Source organism: Lolium rigidum, chromosome 3, assembly GCF_022539505.1.
Source record: "Lolium rigidum isolate FL_2022 chromosome 3, APGP_CSIRO_Lrig_0.1, whole genome shotgun sequence".
Lineage (NCBI taxonomy): Eukaryota > Viridiplantae > Streptophyta > Magnoliopsida > Poales > Poaceae > Lolium > Lolium rigidum.
Window position 1 is genome coordinate 366,588,853 of NC_061510.1, and position 13,288 is coordinate 366,602,140.

The window sequence follows — 13,288 nt, forward strand, 5'->3', positions numbered from 1 at the left end:
TAAAGTAAAGTAAAGCAAGACAATAACAAAGTAAAGAGATTGGAAGTGAGAGACTCCCCTTGCAGCGTGTCTTGATCTCCCCGGCAACGGCGCCAGAAATTTAACTTGATGACGCGTAAAGCACACGCCCGTTGGGAACCCCAAGTGGAAGGTGTGATGCGTACAGCAGCAAGTTTCCCTCAGTAAGAAACCAAGGTTTATCGAACCAGTAGGAGTCAAAGGCCACGTGAAGGTCGTTGGTGACGGAGTGTAGTGCGGCGCAACACCAGGGATTCCGGCGCCAACGTGGAACCTGCACAACACAATCAAAATACTTTTCCCCAACGTAACAGTGAGGTTGTCAATCTCACCGGCTTGCTGTAAACAAAGGATTAAATGTATAGTGTGGAAGATGATGTTTGTTTGCGAAGAACAATAGAGAACAATGATTGCAGTAGATTGTATTCAGATGTAAAAGAATGGACTGTAAAAGAATGGACCGGGGTCCACAGTTCACTAGTGGTGTCTCTCCCATAAGATGAATAGCATGTTGGGTGAACAAATTACAGTTGGGTAATTGACAAATAGAGATGCATACATATCATGATGATTACTATGAGATTTAATCAGAGCATTACGATAAAGTACATAGACCGCTATCCAGCATGCATCTATGCTAAAAAATTCCACCTTCGGGTTAGCATCCGCACCCCTTCCAGTATTAAGTTGCAAATAACAGACAATTGCATTAAGTATGGTGCGTAATGTAATCAACACAAATATCCTTAGACAAAGCATTGATGTTTTATCCCTAGTGGCAACAACACATCCACAACCTTAGAATTTTCTGTCACTCTCCCAGATTCAATGGAGGCATGAACCCACTATCGAGCATAAATACTCCCTCTTGGAGTCACAAGTATCAACTTGGCCAGAGCCTCTATTCATCGGATCCCAACAAACACAACATGTAGCATTACAAATAGATGATCTTGATCGTGATAGGCAGCTCACAAGATCTAAACATGATAGCACAAGAGGAGAAGACAACCATCTAGCTACTGCTATGGACCCATAGTCCAAGGATGAACTACTCACACATCAATCCGGAGGCGGGCATTGTGATGTAGAGCCCTCCGGTGATGATTCCCCTCTCCGGCAGGGTGCCGGAGGCGATCTCCTGAATCCCCCGAGATGGGATTGGCGGCGGCGGCGTCTCTGGAAGTATTTCCGTATCGTGGCTCTCGGTAATAGGGTTTTCGCGACGGAGAGTTTAAGTAGGCAGAAGGGCAGGGTCGGTGGAGGCACGAGGGCCCCACACCATAGGCCGGCGCGAGCCCCTCCTTGGCCGCGCCGCCTTATGGTTACGGCCCCTCGTGGCCCCACTTCGTATGCTCTTCGGTCTTCTGGAAGCTCCGTGGAAAAATAAGACCCTGGGCATTGATTTCGTCCAATTCCGAGAATATTTCCTTTGTAGGATTTCTGAAACCAAAAACAGCAGAAAACAACAACTGGCGCTTCGGCATCTCGTTAATAGGTTAGTGCCGGAAAATGCATAATAATGATGTAAAATATGTATAAAACATGTGAGTATTGTCATAAAACTAGCATGGAACATAAGAAATTATGGATACGTTTGAGACGTATCAAAGCGCAGCGCCCGCCGGTGGAGGCGGTCCTCGCTCAAGTGGCGGCCGTGTCCGCCGCGTCCGCCGCGGAGGCCCGTCGACGCAGGCGCCGCGAGGAGGCCGACGGTGTCCGGCAAGTCAAGGAATACGAGGCGGCGCGCCGTGAAGAACGCGCCCGCCGCTTCCAGCTGGAGATCATCGAGCTGGACGAAGAGTAGGAGCTCCAAGCGGCCGCCGCCTCGCCTTCCACCGCCACCACCGCCGTCGTCGCGCGTAGAGGCCGCCTGGCCGATTTTTGGGCAAAATTAGATCGCGCTGCTGCAGATATTACTTATTTTAGGTTATTAGTTCGAATTATGTAAAGTTTGGTGCTCAATCGGAGCAACAACTATCGTCTATATGTGCTCATCGATGAATTCGACTGCGAGATTTCTAATTTCATGTTTTCAGTTCGTCTTGACGGTTTCTGTTCTGCGCCACTGCCAAAAACTGACTAACTCTCGTTTTCGGGAGACTGAATCCCCCCTTTTCGATTACAACTTTTTCAGGCTCTGTTAGAGATGCTCTTAGGGTTTAGAAAGATCCTATTTTTTTTGTAGAAATCATGCAATGTTGGTGAAGAATTTGATGAATTGTTTCTGCATATTGTTGTCGCTGTTAGGGCAATATGCTTGTTGTATTACCTGGGGGCCAAAGGTCTGTTTCTGCTTGGAATTGACAGAGAGACCATACTGACTAGGAGAGTAACGAGCTGGAGCACGACGCTGACGAACAGGCCGTGAAGGGGGACGGTCATCAGCGGAGGACAACTCATCAGAAGAAGAGGAAGAAGGAACAGCATCAGAAGGATCCGAAGCCGGAGAACGAGGAGTACTAGGTGGACTAGACGGAGGAGAGGATGGCGCCGAAGGGGGCGCATCAGGACTAGGAGGGGGAGGAGACGGGATAGCAGGGGGTGCATCCGGAAAAAGAAGAAAAGAGGTATCATCCACCGGGTAAGTACCCGAGGTGGGACGAGGATAGAAGGGACGCGTGTCATCAAACGTGACAGCACGAGAGATGCGCATCCGATGACCAACAGGGTCCCAACAGCGATAGCCCTTATGCTCATCACTGTATCCGAGAAAAACACACTCAACAGACTGAGCGGTTAGTTTGGTGCGGTCGCGAGGAGGGAGAAGAACATAGCAAACGCAACTAAATAAGCAAAGAGTCGAGTAATCAGGAGAGCGACCAGAAAGACGCTCGAGAGGAATGCCACCTTGAAGGGAAGCAGAAGGCTGAATGTTAATGAGGTAAGTTGACGTAGCGACAGCCTCAGCCGAGAAATGCGGCGGAAGAGAGGAAGCAATCATCATAGCACGGGTAGTCTCAAGAATATGACGATGCTTACGCTCGGCGACACCATTTTGAGCATGGGCGCCGGGACACGAGAACTGGGCAAGGGTGCCCTGCTCAGCAAGAACACCACGCAGGTGCTGGGAGATATACTCTCCTGTAGAATCAGCACGAAACACACGAATATGCGTGGAATACTGAGTATGAACCATGGCTGCAAAACGCTGATAAATAGAGAGCACCTCACTGCGAGAGTGCATAAGAAACATCCAGGTGTACCGTGAAAAATCATCAATAAACAAAATATAGTATCGATGACCCCCTTTCGAAGGAAAGGGAGCCGGACCCCAAACATCCGAATGAACTAAATCAAAAGGTCGCCGAGATACGAACGCACTAGTAGGATAGGGAAGCTGAATCTGTTTGCCTAACCTACAACCCTGACACGAATGCAAAGACACATCTCCTGAGACAGACCCCAGAAGACCACTACGAACTAATGACGATAAACGGGAGCCACAGAGGTGACCCAGCCGATGATGCCACTGCTGAAAAGATCCAGTGACAGAAGCATCAACCGCAGGAGAACTGGCAGATGAAGTGTCAGCAGAAGGAACACGAAGCCAGTCTAACTCCCAGAGCCCCAGGGACTCAAGGCAGCTAGGGCCAGCTCCAACCAGAGCCTGTGTACGGCGATCCTGGATAGCACAAGAATCAGCGTCAAGAATGACGCGACAACCAGAATCAGTAAGCTGACTAGCAGAAAAAAGGTTCATCTTAAGACTAGGAACATGAGAAACATCAGGAACAGAGAAAGAGGAAGTAGAAAGGGTGCCTTGACTGGAAACAGGAAGAGAGGTACCATCAGCCGTGATAACACGAACAGGAGAAATAAGAGAGCGAAGAACAGAAAGAATAGAAGACGCAGAGGTCATATGAAAAGAATCTCCAGAATCTAGATACCACGTGGATGACGTACCTGACTGTGTAGAAGGTGGTGGTCGCGCGGTGCCAGAAGAGCCAGACACAGAACCAGCAGTGCCCGTCGAGGAAGAGCCTGTACCATCGAGCAGACCAGGAAGACCACGGATAATGTCCTGATCAGATAGCGCAACAGCAGAAGATCCTGAAGAACCGAGTCCGACGACGAGTATGTCTGCGGCGGACGTAAGCTGGGATCCCTCCGCCGGCAAGTAGAGATAGTGTGGCCAGTCCTGCCACAGTAGGTGCAAGGAAGTGATGTCGAACCACGAGGCTGCTGGGGCTGACGCTGGCCCTGGAATGGACGAGTAGGGAGTATCGGTTGTGCCGGAGACCGCAACGAAGCCGGTGGCATAGAAGGTCCACGAGACGGCACAGGAGGGCCACGAGCAGCAAGAACAGAGGGAATCTCAAAAAGACCAGCACCACGAAGACGAGTCTCCTCAGCACGAAGCTCAGCAAGTACCTCAGAGAGCGGAACACGACCACGGGCAAGCAGCTGGGCACGGCGCGGCTCAAACTCCTTGCGGAGCCGCGACAAGAACTCAAAAACGCGCTGAAACTCCAGATCCGCGCGCACAGTCAGACAGCAGGGACATGTGACACACACCTGTACGGAGAGAATCAAGCTGACACCAAATAGCAGCACTCTGAGTGTAGAACTCATCAATAGTAGAATCACCCTGCTGAAGGGCATGCTCCTGGCGGACCACAGACAGGTAAAGAGCATCCCCAGACGGCTGATAGCGCTGACGAAGAAAAGCCCACTGAGCAGCAGCGGTGGGAAGACCCATAAACTCAGCAGCATACTGAGGCAGAACACTGGAGGTGAGAACAGCAGCACGAGCATCCTCATCTATCCACTGAGTGTACTCAGTCAGATCCAGCCGGTAAGTCGCAACGACAGTAGAGTGGTCCTGGACCTTCCGGTCATAATCAGCCAGAGCAGTGTCATCAGCATTCTTGGCTGCATCCTTATCCGCCTGAGTAGCATCAGGGGCAAGGGCAACAGGTGGCGGTGCAACAGACACCGTAGGAGCAACGGGGCACGGCGGACAGGAGACCTCGCCAGAAAGCACACCCCAAAGATGAAGATCGCGCATGTGGACGCGCATGAAGGCAGCAAAATCAGGGTAATTCGCGCCATCAAAGATCACCGGGCAGCGAGGGATCGCAACATAGCCCGAGGAAGACATAGCTCTTTTTTTTCTTTTTTTTTCTCAGATCGAAGTCAGGAGAGAGAAACCCGTTCGATCAGATCGAAGTCAACTAGACGAGAAACGGCGGCTAGGCGGCCGAGCGGGAGCAGAGCTGGAGGCGGCCGAGCGGAAGAGCTGGAGGCGGGCGAGGCTACCGAGCGGGAGCAGAGCGGGCCGAGCTGGAGGCGGCCACGCACGGGAGCGGGAGCAGAGCGGGCCGAGCTGGAGGCGGCTACGCACGGGAGCAGAGCGCGGGCGATCGAGATCGGGGAGCAGAGGACAGGACGGCCACGCACGGGAGCAGAGGACGAGGACAGCCACGCACGGCCGACCGAGACGGGGAAAAGCCGGCGGTGGGGCGGCCGGGAACAAGTCTTCAGGAGGATCAATTTTGCTCTGATACCATGTTAGGGCAATATGCTTGTTGTATTACTGATGTCTACGTTCCCCCTCCTTTCCTGTAGACAGTGTTGGGCCCCCAAGAGCAGAGGTTTGTAGAACAGCAGCAAGTTTTCCCTTAAGTGGATCACCCAAGGTTTATCGAACTCAGGGAGGAAGAGGTCAAAGATATCCCTCTCATGCAACCCTGCAACCACAAAGCAAGAAGTCTCTTGTGTCCCCAACACACCTAATAGGTGCACTAGTTCGGCGAAGAGATAGTGAAATACAGGTGGTATGAATAAATATGAGCAGTAGTAACGGCGTGTAGTTGATGGTGGTAGTATTGCAGCAGTAGTAACGCAGTAAAACAGTAAACAAGCAGCGATAGCAGTATTTAGGAACAAGGCCTAGGGATTACACTTTCACTAGTGGATACTCTCAACATTGATCACATAACAGAATAGATAAATGCATACTCTACACTTTTGTTGGATGATGAACATATTGCGTAGGATTACACGAACCCTCAATGCCGGAGTTAACAAGCTCCACAATAATGCTCATATTTTAGTAACCTTTAGTGTAAGATAGATCAACAGACTAAACCAAGTACTAGCATAGCATGCACACTTGTAACCTTCATGCATATGTAGGAGGAATAGATCACATCAATAATATCATAGCAATAGTTAACTTCGCAATCTACAAGAGATCATGATCATAGCATAAACCAAGTACTAACACGGTGCACACACTGTCGCCTTTACACACGTGCAGGAGGAGTAGAACTACTTTAATAACATCACTAGAGTAGCACATAGATAGTAGTGATACAAACTCATATGAATCTCAATCATGTAAAGCAGCTCATGAGATTATTGTATTGAGGTACATGGGAGAGAGATGAACCACATAGCTACCGGTACAGCCCCGAGCTTCGATGGAGAACTACTCCCTCCTCATGGGAGCAGCAGCGGTGATGAAGATGGCGGTGGAGATGGCAGCGGTGTCGATGGAGAAGCCTTCCGGGGGCACTTCCCGCTCCGGCAGGGTGCCGGAACAGAGTTCTGTCCCCCGAATTGGAGTTTCGCGACGGTGGCGGCGCCCCTGGAGTCTTTCTGGAGTTTCGTCAATTGGTATTGAAGTTTTAGGTCACGACGGCTTAAATAGGCGAAGAATCGGAGTCGGAGGGTCTCTGGGGGGCCCACACCATAGGGGGCGCGCCCCCCCCCCTTGGCCGCGCCGGGGTAGGGTGTGGTGGCCCTGCCCCCCTTCTCTGGCGGTTCTCGTGTGTTCTGGACGCTTCCGGGTAAAATAGGAACCTGGGCGTTGATTTCGTCCGATTCCGAGAATATTTCGTTACTAGGATTTCTGAAACCAAAAACAGCAGAAAACGGGAACTGGCACTTCGGCATCTTGTTAATAGGTTAGTTCCAGAAAATGCACGAATATGACATAAAGTGTGCATATAACATGTAGATAACATCAATAATGTGGCATGGAACACAAGAAATTATTGATACGTTGGAGACGTATCAGCATCCCCAAGCTTAGTTCTGCTCGTCCCGAGCAGGTAAAACGATAACAAGGATAATTTCCGGAGTGACATGCCATCATAATCTTGATCATACTATTTGTAAAGCATATGTAGTGAATGCAGCGATCAAAACAATGTATATGACATGAGTAAACAAGTGAATCATATAGCAAAGACTTTTCATGAATAGCACTTCAAGACAAGCATCAATAAGTCTTGCATAAGAGTTAACTCATAAAGCAATAAATTCATAGTAGAGACATTGAAGCAACACAAGGGAAGATTAAGTTTCAGCGGTTGCTTTCAACTTGTAACATGTATATCTCATGGATAGTTGTCAATGCAGAGCAATATAACAGATGCAATAAGCAAGTATGTAAGAATCAATGCACTCGTTCACACAAATGTTTGCTTCTTGAGGTGGAGAGAGATAGGTGAACCGACTCAACATTGAAAGTAAAAGAATGGTCCTCATAGAGGAAAAGCATCGATTGCTATATTTGTGCTAGAGCTTTGATTTTGAAAACATGAAACAATTTTGTCAACGGTAGTAATAAAGCATATGCATCATGTAAATTATATCTTATAAGTTGCAAGCCTCATGCATAGTGTACCAATAGTGCCCGCACCTTGTCCTAATTAGCTTGGACTACCCGGATTATCACCGCAATACATATGCTTTAACCAAGTTTCACAAAGGGGTACCTCTATGCCGCTCTGTACAAAGGTCTAAGGAGAAAGCTCGCATTTGGATTTCTCGCTTTTGATTATTCTCAACTTAGACATCCATACCGGGACAACATAGACAACGAGATAATGGACTCCTCTTTTAATGCTTTAAGCATTTGACAACAATTAATTCTTTTTTCATTAGAGACTTGAGGATATTTGTCCAAAACTCGAAACTTCCACCATGAATCATGGCTTTAGTTAGCGGCCCAATGTTCTTCTCTCACAATATGCATGCTCAAACCATTCAACTCAAGTGTAGATCGCCCTTACTTCGGACAAGACGAACATGCATAGCAACTCACATGAAATTCAACAATGAGTTGATGGCGTTCCCCAGTAAACATGGTTATCGCACAACAAGCAACTTAATAAGAGATAAAGTGCATAATTACATATTCAATACCACAATAGTTTTTAAGCTATTTGTCCCATGAGCTATATATTGCAAAGGTGAATGATGGAATTTTAAAGGTAGCACTCAAGCAATTTACTTTGGAATGGCGGGAAAATACCATGTAGTATAGGTAGATATGGTGGACACAAATGGCATAGTGACTGGCTCAAGTATTTGGATGCATGAGAAGTATTCCCTCTCGATACAAGGTTTAGGCTAGCAAGATTGTTTGAAGCAATCACAAGTATGAACTAGTACAGCAAAACTCACATAAAAGACATATTACAAGCATTATAAGACTATACATCGTCTTCCTTGTTGTTCAAACACCTTACTAGAAATTATCTAGACCTTAGAGAGACCAATTATGCAAATCAAATTTTAGCATGCTCTATGTATTTCTTCATTAATGGGTGCAAAGCATATGATGCAAGAGCTTAAACATGAGCACAACAATTGCCAAGTATCACATTACCCAAAACATTTATAGCAATTACTACATGTATCATTTTCCAATTCCAATCGTATAACAATTTAACGAAGAGGAAACTTCGCCATGAATATTATGAGCTAAGAACATATGTGTTCATATGAACCAGCGGAGCGTGTCTCTCTCCCACACAAGCATGATGTAATCCAATTTATTCAAACACAAACAAAAACAAAAGCAAACAGACGCTCCAAGTAAAGTACATAAGATGTGACCGAATAAAAATATAGTTTCAAGGGAGGAACCTGATAATGTTGTCGATGAAGAAGGGGATGCCTTGGGCATCCCCAAGCTTAGATGCTTGAGTCTTCTTGAAATATGCAGGGATGAACCACGGGGGCATCCCCAAGCTTAGAGTTTTCACTCTTCTTGATCATAGTATATCATGCTCCTCTCTTGACCCTTGAAAACTTCCTCCACACCAAACTTTAAGCAAACTCATTAGAGGGTTAGTGCATAATCAAAAACTCACATGTTCAGAGGTGACACAATCATTCTTAACACTTCTGGACATTGCTTAAAGCTACCTGGAAGGTAATGGAACAAAGAAATCCACCCAACACAAGCGAAAGAAGCAATGCGAAATAAAAGGCAGAATCTGTCAAAAACAGAACAGTCCGTAAAGACGAATTTTAAAATGGCACCAGACTTGCTCAAATGGAAAAACTCAAAATTAATGAAAGTTGCGTACATATCTGAGGATCACTCACGTAAATTGGCATAATTTTCTGAGTTACCTACAGAGAATTAGACCCAGATTCGTGACAGACAAAGCAATGCTGTTTCGCGCAGCAATCCAAATCTAGCATCAACTTTACCATAGAGACTTTACTTGGCACAACAAAACATAAAACTAAGATAAGGAGAGGTTGCTACAGTAGTAAACAACTTCCAAGACACAAATATAAAACAAAGTACTGTAGCAAAATAACACATGGGTTATCTCCCAAGAAGTTCTTTCTTTATAGCCATTAAGATGGGCTCGAGCAGCTTTGATGATGCATTTGCAAGAGATAGTATTTGAAGCAAAAGAGAGCTTCAAGAGGCAAATTCAAAACACATTTAAGTCTAACATGCTTCCTATGAAGAGGAATCTTGTACACAAATGAATTCATGAAGAACAAAATGACAAGCATAAGAGGATAAAACACGAGTAACTTCAAGATTCTCAACATAAAGAGGGGAAACTTAATATTATTGAAATGCATATAACCATATTTCCCTCTCTCATAATAACTTTCAGTAGCATCATTGATGAAATCCACAATATACCCATCACTTAAAACATTCTTATCATGGTTCATATGCATAGAAGTATCATTAAATTTGGCATAAGAAGAGTTATTCTCATTAATAATAATTGGAGCAAGATTATTATCAAGAATTTGAACATGGTAAACAAGTTGCCTATTAAGGGGATTGTTTTTGGTAATCCAATCATGACTATGACAAGTTTCATAAGGATAGTTAGAACCTATATCATAGCATTCTTTATAATAATCATTAGAGATCGGAGGCATAGTGTTATCATAAGAAATAGAATAGTTATCCTTCACAATCGGTTTATCTCGTGTCCACACCGTTATTGTTATTAGAAGGAGATGTATCAAGAACATAATGACCAGTAGCTAAAGGATTTGCAAACACCTCTTCCCCAAGCTTAGAGCTTTCTATATCATTATGGGAGGAAGCATGGATAGTACCGACACTATGGCAATTATTATCCTCATCATTTTCGAATTAGTTTCCCGGAGATTTGCAATATCAAAAGTAGTGTGCTCATTCAAATCATGATTGCTAATGTATGTAAAGGGCATAGGAAGATCATCATATTCAGATTCATTATCACAATAATCATCAGGAGCAACATACTTACGGTTACCTATCGTTATCTCATATATGCGGGGATATGCTGTTACCTCTTTCTTTTTATTCCCCTTATTCTTCTTCTTCTTCTTCGTTCCCTTCTTCTTCTTCTCCTTCTCCTTTTCCTCGTTCCCTTCTTCAGGAGGGAGAGGCTTGAAAGGTGGTTTGTCCGCATAACCTGATTTACTTTCAGAAACAATAGAAGAAACTTGGGAGGATCCCTCCTTTTCATTAATTAGTTGAAAACACACAACGGTCCTATCATATTTTGGCAAGGTGTCATCTTCTAAAATATTTTGTATGTAAGTATTTGTATGGCTATTATCAATGCAATAAGAAAAACACCCATGCAGGACATCATCAATATCAAGATCACTCATATGTAACAAAGAGATTTTTCTCGACACTTCTTCACACCCCAAAAATAAAGTAAGTTCATCATGCTGATTAGGAGTAATTTCATCATCACAATACAAATTTGCAGCACTCATTGGGTTCAAATTATCATTGGAGGAGCATTGAAAATTAAAATGACCCACTTCATGGCAAACTTCGCAAATAAAAGGATAGAGGGCACAAACTTTTTTACCAAGATCATCTAGAGCCCTAAACCACTTTCTAGTTTTTTCATTAGCATGATGGATACAATATTCATCTTTGATTTGATTAATTCCACAAGGTCTATGTATTCCACAAAAATTAACATGCTTATAGGAAATAGCATTCTTAGGAGTTTGAGCATGCTTATTGCAATAATTAACAACAATTTCATTCTTCATGCAAGCCTCTTTAAAAGGTTCATGATACTTATCAAAATTATTTTTAGGCAATTCGAAATGAGAAGCAAAGGCTTTATAAAGATTTGCAGCAACTTGAGAGTCAAGACCATAAGTGGCACTCATATTTCGAAATTTATCGGTATCCATAAAAGTTTCAATGCATTCATAATCATAATTTATACCTGAATCTTTACCTTCATTGTTCTCCCATCCTTCAGCGTTGTCCTCAATCCGATCAAGGAGGTCCCACCTAGCTTCAACCTCCTTGCTTGTGAAAGATCCCTCCGAACACGCGTCCAGATAGTCCTTGTGTTGTCCTGAAAGCCTCGCATAAAAATTGTTAACAATAACATTACGGGGGAGCTCATGAATGGGACATTTGAGCATTAGTGATTTCAATCTCCCCCACGCTTGAGAAATACTCTCTCCATCACGAGGTTAAAAGTTATAAATATAATTCCTATCAATATGCACTTCATGCGGAGGATAAAATTTAGAATAAAAGAGAGATGCAATTTCCTCCCAACCAAGAGAATGCCTATTCTCCAACAATTTATACCAATGCGCTGCTTTACCGGACAAGTGAAACGGAGAATAGCTTCTTCCTCACTTCATCCATAGAGATACCTGCACACTTGAATAACCCACATAATTCGTGCAAAAACAAGTAAATGATCTCTAGGATGGACAGTTCCATCCCCTTTATAGTGGTTGTCCATAACACGTTCAATAATTTTCATGGGTATTTTATACGGAATACTTTCAGCAGGTGGATTTAAAATATCAGAAGCATTATTAGAGTTATCGCATATGGGAGATAAAGCATTATCAGAACAAATTTTCTCCCCTAAGGATGGGAAGCTAAAAAGATCACAAAAACTAGCTTCCCCAAGCTTAGACTTCTTCATAGCATTAGCAGTAATTGCATTCATACTAATAACATCGCTACTAGCATGCAAATAAGGTTCCATAGGTTTTTTAATTTTCGCATCAAACAATTCTAAATCAGGAAAAAGACTAAAAAGCTCACCAATTTTTTTGTTGTTTTCCATTATGCCTAACTAGTGTAAACAAGAAACAAAAAGATGCAATTGCAGGATCTAAAGGAAATAGCTTTGAGCACAAACACAATGGCGCCGGAAAAGTATTGTTACCTGGAACCGGAGTATGAGTGCCTTTTTACCTTTCCTCCCCGGCAACGGCGCCGTGAAAATAGCTTGATGTCTACGTTCCCCTCCTTTCCCGTAGACGAGTGTTGGGCCCCCAAGAGCAGAGGTTTGTAGAACAGCAGCAAGTTTTCCCTTAAGTGGATCACCCAAGGTTTATCGAACTCGGGGAGGAAGAGGTCAAAGATATCCCTCTCATGCAACCCCGCAACCACAAAGCAAGAAGTCTCTTGTGTCCCCAACACACCTAATAGGTGCACTAGTTCGGCGAAGAGATAGTGAAATACAGGTGGTATGAATAAATATGAGCGAGTAGTAACGGCGTGTAGTTGATGGTGGTAGTATTGCAGCAGTAGTAACGCAGATAAAACAAGTAAACAAGCAGCGATAGCGATATTTAGGAACAAGGCCTAGGGATTACACTTTCACTAGTGGATACTCTCAACATTGATCACATAACAGGATAGATAAATGCATACTCTACACTTTTGTTGGATGATGAACACATTGCGTAGGATTACACGAACCCTCAATGCCGGAGTTAACAAGCTCCACAATAATGCTCATATTTTAGTAACCTTTAGTGTAAGATAGATCAACGAGACTAAACCAAGTACTAGCATAGCATGCACACTTGTAACCTTCATGCATATGTAGGAGGAATAGATCACATCAATAATATCATAGCAATAGTTAACTTCGCAATCTACAAGAGATCATGATCATAGCATAAACCAAGTACTAACACGGTGCACACACTGTCGCCTTTACACACGTGCAGGAGGAGTAGAACTACTTTAATAACATCACTAGAGTAG